This window comes from Sapajus apella, unplaced genomic scaffold (assembly GCF_009761245.1).
Source record: "Sapajus apella isolate SASKATOON/1434 unplaced genomic scaffold, GSC_monkey_1.0 scaffold30, whole genome shotgun sequence".
In the NCBI taxonomy this organism is placed as follows: Eukaryota; Metazoa; Chordata; class Mammalia; order Primates; family Cebidae; genus Sapajus; species Sapajus apella.
The window spans coordinates 8558624-8565637 of record NW_022436970.1 but is presented as its reverse complement, the minus strand read 5'-3'; the positions used below and the strand labels follow the sequence as shown (position 1 = coordinate 8565637).

At 40.9% G+C, this 7014-nt stretch overlaps 1 long non-coding RNA gene across 2 annotated transcripts in view; it reads right to left on the bottom strand.

The window, feature by feature from the left end:
* LOC116561759 overlaps window positions 1-5860 on the bottom strand; it is a 7435-nt gene extending 1575 nt beyond the window's left edge. The window contains exons 1-2 of one of the 2 annotated variants that reach the window (XR_004273595.1): window positions 5342-5860; window positions 9-740 (exon numbers count right to left, since the gene is read on the bottom strand). This is a non-coding gene — a long non-coding RNA (uncharacterized LOC116561759). Of the gene's footprint in view, window positions 1-8; window positions 806-5341 lie in introns of those variants that run through there. The other variant, XR_004273594.1, reaches the window with a different exon arrangement.
* Between the last annotated feature and the right edge of the window lie 1154 nt (window positions 5861-7014).

Genomic DNA, 7014 nt, shown 5'->3' with positions numbered 1-7014 from the left:
GACACCACTGTTACACGCCCGTTCCCACGACACCATGCTACACGCCCATTCCCACGACACCATGCTACACGCCCGTTCCCATGACACCACTGTTACACGCCTGTTCCCACGACACCATGCTACATGCCCGTTCCCACGACACCATGCTACATGCCTGTTCCCATGACACCATGCTGTATGCCTATTTTCCAAAACAAGTTATAGAAGCTTCTATAAAGCAGTGAATAGCTGAAATGTCATTCTAAAATGCATATTTTAAAGACAATGAGGGGTGATGAGATTTACACAGATTAATTAGAAATTTGCAAAGATTTGTAATGCTTGATAAATAGTCCCAGGGGTAGAATGAGCGTTCATCTATGGGAATGTATTCATCCGTCATCTTACACTTCTTTCATTCATTCAAATACTTTTCTAACAAAAAGTACAATAAGATCAGTTGTAAATGATACACAAACCTTTGAAGTCCAGTGGCTTAGTTCCATAGTAGGGCCACTCTGGAAATAGAAGACAGGAGACACTCTTCTAGAATGTAGTCATGTTCCTCTCCAGTGCCCGCTGAGTGTCTTCAGAGATGAGCAAGGGTGAGGGCAGGGTGTAGGAAGAGGGATTTGTCTCTGACCACACTTGCACTGCAGGTGGTTGAGCAGATGTTCTCCTTGGTGAAGGTCCCTTGATGGAGTTGATCTCCTCCTACAAGTCTTGAAATGCAGTCCCTGAAGAATGGAAAGTGTCAGATCCTGTATGGGGTGACCAGTTAACAAGAAAAGAAATTCTCATTTGAAGTTAGACAAACAAAACAGAGAAAAATTTCTGATCTCCCAACATAGGATAAGAGATTTATATTAAAGCCAGGAAATTAGTGATAACTTATTGTCACAAAAATAGGAAACCAATACGCATTGTCATCTACAATGTGTTTTTTTGCTCTCCTTCTGTCCTCTGGTTGAGCACTCCCATAACCCAGGGCCAAGTGAAGGGTCAGTTATGTGCCCACTGATATGTCTGACATGGAGACCTAAAGTTGCAAATAGGATGTTAGTGATTAGCAGCAGAGGAAAAGATTATAAATTCCAATGCCTCTGTATTGATTTAAGAGCTAAGCGCCAACAAATTTCCAATAATAGAATTCAGTGTTCTCTGAAACTCTTGGAAATAAAATAACTTTGCAAAAGTAACGTAAAGCCATGAATAACAATCATGGGATGGAACATTTTCTTCCTTCCTGACATAGAAACTCCTTAATAACATCCTTACATGGGTATCTCCTAAAAGAAGAGGGGGAGGGATACCAAAGAGAAAAATTCAGCATGCTTGCCAAAAGAAATATAAAATATTAAATAATGGTAGGGTGGTTTGCTAGAACATTTTTGAAAATATTTTTAAATGAGTCCCCCCAACTTCTCACCCAGTTACAGAGGAGTGACGAGAGGAGTTCTTGTTTATTGAAAAAGCTGGGAACTTGGGTAAAGGAAGAGCAACTCCACCTTCTGCAGGAAAACTGAATGAGCAGGAGTCTGGGATTCTTATCCAAGTCCCCTGATTCCAAGTCTAATGATCTTCTACATCATGTATCATTGCTGATTACAAAGAAAAAATAAACCAACAAGCGCATCTCCCCAAAACTGGGGAGGCAGCCTTGGAGCTGGCTAATTCAGTTGAAAGAGCCAAAGCTTTAGAATCAGACACAGCTGGGAGAGTTCTCGCTCTTTCCCCTGCACCAGGAGTGGGACTCTGAGAAAGGGACTTACCTCCTCTAAGCCCCTCAGCTCCCGCATTGGAAAAGTGGTCATTATAACTCCTGCCCTGGAGAGACTGCAAGGATTCAGTGACCAACACTTCGCCTATGGGCAAATACTCAAGAAATAGTAACTATTACTATCATTATTTTCCATCACTATTTAATCTAGTGCCTCAAAGTCTACTGTTAGAGAGAATTCATTTAGGTTATTGACTTAATCTTCTTTTAAAACCAAAATACCCTGGCAAGGATTGTACCCTATGTCATGATCAGGAACTCACATCTGAGTGTGAACGTCTTTTTCAGATAGAGGGAGAAGAAAGGGGGTTAAGGAGCTAAAACGTGTTTTGCTTCAGAAGCGCATTCAGGCATGACCTTGCCAATTACTAGCTGGGTGAATCTCAGCAATTTATGGGAGCTTCTTGAGCCATATTTTCCTCATCTGTGCAATGGGAATGCTGTATTTAAATGGTTATTGAGCGAATCAAATGAGTGAACATGTGAACATGCTTTGTAAACTGTAAAGAGTATAGTTTTGCAGAGGTATATTCTGAGCAAATGTGAAGACCATGACTTGTGCTACAGCATCAGGAGATCCTGAGGACGTGTGCCCAGGGTGGTTGGGTTACATTGCTTGATTTTATACTTTTTGAGGAAACAGAAGTTATAGGCAGAGACATAAATCTGTATGTATAAGTATACATTGGTTTGGCCTGGAAAGAGGGGACATGTTGAAGGGTGGGAGGGGGTGGCTTCCAGTTTATGATTTGATTCAAAGATTTCCTGATTGGCAATTGGTTGAAAGAGTTAAGCTTTGCCGAAAGAATTAAAGTCAGCAGAAAGAAATGCTTGGGGCTAAAATAAGGGGTATTGTGGAAGCCAAGGATCTATGAAGGAGGCTTCAGAGTGAGTAGGTGGTCAATGTCTTCTATCAGAGCTTAAAAGCTATCAGTGACCCAGCAATCCCATTACTGGGTATATATCCAAAGGATTATAAATCATCCTATTATAAGGACACATGCACATGAATGTTCATTGCAGCACTGTTTACAATAGCAAAGACTTGGAACCAACCCAAATCCCCATCGATGACAGACTGGACGGGGAAAAGCACATATACACCATGGAATACTATGCAGCCATAAAAAACGATGAGTTTGTGTCCTTTGTAGGGACATGGATGAACCTGGAAACCATCATTTTCAGCAAACTGACACAAGAACAGAAAATCAAACACCGCATGTTCTCAGTCATAGGCGGGTGTTGAACAATGAGAACACATGGACACAGGGAGGGGAGCATCACACACTGGGGTCTGTAGGGGGGAAATAAGGGAGGGACAGCGCGGGGTGGGGAGTTGGGGAGAGATAGCATGGGGAAAAATGCCAGATATAGGTGATGGGGAGGAAGGCAGCAAACCACACTGCCATGTGTGTACCTATGCAACAATCTTGCATGTTCTTCACATGTACCCCAAAACCTAAAACACAATTAAAAAAAAATAAAAGCTATCAGGAGCCCCCAGGGCAGTGGCTCACACTTGTTATCCCAGCACTTTGGGAGGCTGAGGTGGGTGGATCACTTTAGGTCAGGAGTTCAAGACCAGCCTGGCCAACATGGTGAAACCATCGCTACTAAAAATACAAAAATTAGCTGGGCCTGCTGGCAGGCACCTATAATTCCAGCTACTCAGGAGGCTGGGGTAGGAGCATTGCTTGAATCCAGGAGGCAGAGGTTGCAGTGAGCCAAGATCACTCCACTGCACTCCAACCTGGGCGACTAGAGTGAAACTCCGTCTCAAAAAAAAAAATCTAAAAGCCATCAGGCTCTTAGTGAAATCTCTTGTGGATCAGGAAAAGACCTGGAAAGGGAAGGAGGCTCACTACAGAATGTAAATTTTCCCCACAAGAAATGGCTTTGGAAATAAATATATGTTGGGGTAAAATACTTTGATTCCCTTTATGGCCTGTTATCTGTCATGTGATGTTATTGGTATCTTATTGCTATGAAGAGTCTCTTCTGTCAGTCTGGGATCTGTACACTGATGTTAACGTTGGCCAGTTGTGTCTAAACTCCAGAAGGGAGAGGGTGTAATGAAGCATGCCTGAGCCCCGCCTTCCCATCATGGTCTTAACTAGCTTTTCAGGTTTCTTGGAATCCCTTTGGCATATTCCATGAAATGGAGTTCGTTCAGCCAGCTGGGGACTTAGAATTTTATTTTTGGTTTATTAGAGCTATGGCAGCTTTGAATAATATTACTTTGGAGCTTAGAAGAATTTTTCTCAACTGATATACTGATATATTCCAAGCAGTAAATTATTCACTATTATTATCTAAAACCATTTATAATTTATTATTGTACCTTATATTAAACATTATAATTTTTTGTTATAAATATGAATCAGATTGAACTCTCATTTTCTTCCTTGGTGTTATTACTCTGAACTGAGCTGAATAAAAAGAGTTATATTAGAGTAAAAAATGGACTGGGCACTGTGGCTCACACATGTAATCCCAGCACTTTGGGAGGCCAGGGCGGGCAGATCACTTGGGGTCAGGAGTTTGAGACCAGCCTGGCCAACATGGTGAAACTTCATCTCTACTAAATACAAAAAATTAGCCAGGCATGGTGGCAGGCATCTGTAATCCCAGCTACTTGAGAGACTGCAGCCGGAGAAATGCTTGAATCTGGGAGGTGGAGGTTGCATGACCCAAGATCGCGCCACTGCACTCCAGCCTGGGTGACAGAGTGAGACTCCATCTTAAAGAAAGAAAAAAAAAACAGAAAGATTGGGAGTCAGAGAACAAGGAAAGCATAGATGTGCATCTAATATTTCCTTTGATGAAACCGTCTCCCTCCTGACTCCCGTTTCTCTATGTTGGATGCTGCTAAGAGTTCTACATTGTTGAGATAAAGGCTAGAAACTAGTAATCAAATATAATCAGAGCAGAAAATATTAGATAAAAAGCCTGGGGAATAATTTGCTTCAAAACAACTTTGCCAGGTTATTTCAGCAGGTAACGTGAGCTGCCCATATGTTTTATTTTATGGAAAAGTAGATGATTCAGTTCACACACATGCACATTTATGTATTCAGATACATCCATGTATTCGGAGGAACATTTAATTTTAGCATGAATTCAAAGAGGTTGAAAGCTGCTTAAAAAGGAGTTTTGGGGACACACCTTAATTAGATGTCCTCATCAACTAGCTCCCATTTTTTCCATGTTCCCTGATAGGAAGTCGAAAGCAGTTAGAACTGGAAGTTACAGCATCTTTGCTTTTAGGGGGCTTCATATAAGAATTGTGTGACAGCTCATCGTTTAGCAAATTAATAATGCCCTAGTAAATGCACTGGGGCACAGTGAGGCTGGATCAATTTTTACACAGCCTGCTTTGGAGAGAGCCTTGCTGGAGAACAACAGGAAACCTTATCATTAATTAATGCTTTTCTTTACTTCCTTTCCTTTGGCTACCATTGATTTGAATAACAATGTCATTTCGAAATCACCAATTTGAAAACATATTTTTTAAGGAAATAATAACCACCTTCCCCTACTCCACTCCCAAGCCAACCAAAAATCTCCATTCATACACACAGCAGCTTCGTGCAAAGTCTTGAAGGCCTTGAGACTGTCTGCTTGCCTGACTGACCGGATGCGATGAGGACCTGGACCAGGCATGACAGGTTCCTAAATGTGATCCTTGTGAGTTTTCTGTCTGTGAGGGCTGAGCAATTACAGAATGTAATTTGAACAGAGGTGTTTACCTGCAAAGAGCTCGTTTTACATAAGAGCCTATAGTAACTAGGGTCACACAACCTGATAGAAAGGAGAGGAAAGAATTAATAACTGATATATTTTGGGTCTCTAAAGTATTCTAAAAAAGAACTGTTAAATTTCCAAAGAAAACAACTGCTTGATTATAGGAATGTCTTCTACGATGCCATTTTATTGAGTTAGAAAAAAAATTACCTTATTCTCAATTTGCACGACACCATTAGAACAACGCCAAAGGGAACAGAGAGATCAATAAATAGTAACAGGCTGAGTATGGTGGCTCACGCCTGCAATCCCAGCACTCTGGGAGGCCGAAGTGGGAGGGTTGCTTGAGCTGAGAAGTTCGAGACCAGCCTGGGCAACATGGCAAAACCCCATCTCTACTAAAAATACAAAAAATTAGCTGGGTATGGTGGTGTGTGCTGCTTGGGAGGATGGCTTGAGCCCAGGAGGTGGAGGTTGCAGTGAGCCAAGATCGTGCCACTGTACTCCAGCCTGGGCAACAGCCTTTTTTTTCTTTCTCAAAAAAGAAAGTAACAGAAACATCCTATACAACCACCTATACTGTTAAACAGAAAAGCAAATAGTGTAAGATAGTTTTCCCTTTAATTATGGCCCAGCAAGTACTTCAAAAATAGTACAAACATATGAATATGGCCTCCCCACTCACCTCCCAATCACAGTTATTGTTTTAATGGTTTAATGTTTATGTGGTCCTTTTCCCTGCAATAGTTTGCATAGAAGAATGTTCCCCAATTTTCCTGTGTAAAGGAGGTAGGCGAACCAGAAAGAAAATTTCTGATTTTGTACATGGCCACATAATTAAAAACTCTGTACCCCTCATGGAAATTAGTTCATTGATGAAAGTGAATAAATAAGTCTTAGCACATGAGGATAAATATCAGATATGGAAGGTCTGCTTATTGACAATCTTGTCTATTGGGAGAAATTTTATTTTTATTTTCTGGAAGGTCATTTCCAATGTTGAGTGTATATTTTGGTTTGTAGAATATGGATACCTTTAAAAATGTTTAATCACCCGTTTTCAAAGATGTAGTACATACACATGGAACCAAATTCAAGATACAAACGAATTTGCAGGGAATGTCCCCATCCTATTCCCACTCTCAGGGAAAACCACTGTTATCGAGCTTCTGTGTTACCTTCCAGAAATATTTCTATGCACATACCGGCAAATACTCCTGTCCCAATCCTTATTTTCTTTTCACTTATCTCTTTATCTCGGATATGGTTCCATATCTGTACATAAACATGAACTTTGGTTAATTTAATGTTGGTTGAAGATATATTTTACATCCTATAAACGTAAAATGGGCCTGGGCTTGGTGGCTCACATCTGTAATCCCAGCACCTTGGGATGCTGAAGGGGGAGGATTGCTTGAACCCAGGAGTTCAAAACTAGCCTGGGCAACAAAGGGAGGCTGTTGCTACAAATTTTTTTTTTTTTTTTTTTTTTTTTTTTTTTTTTTTTT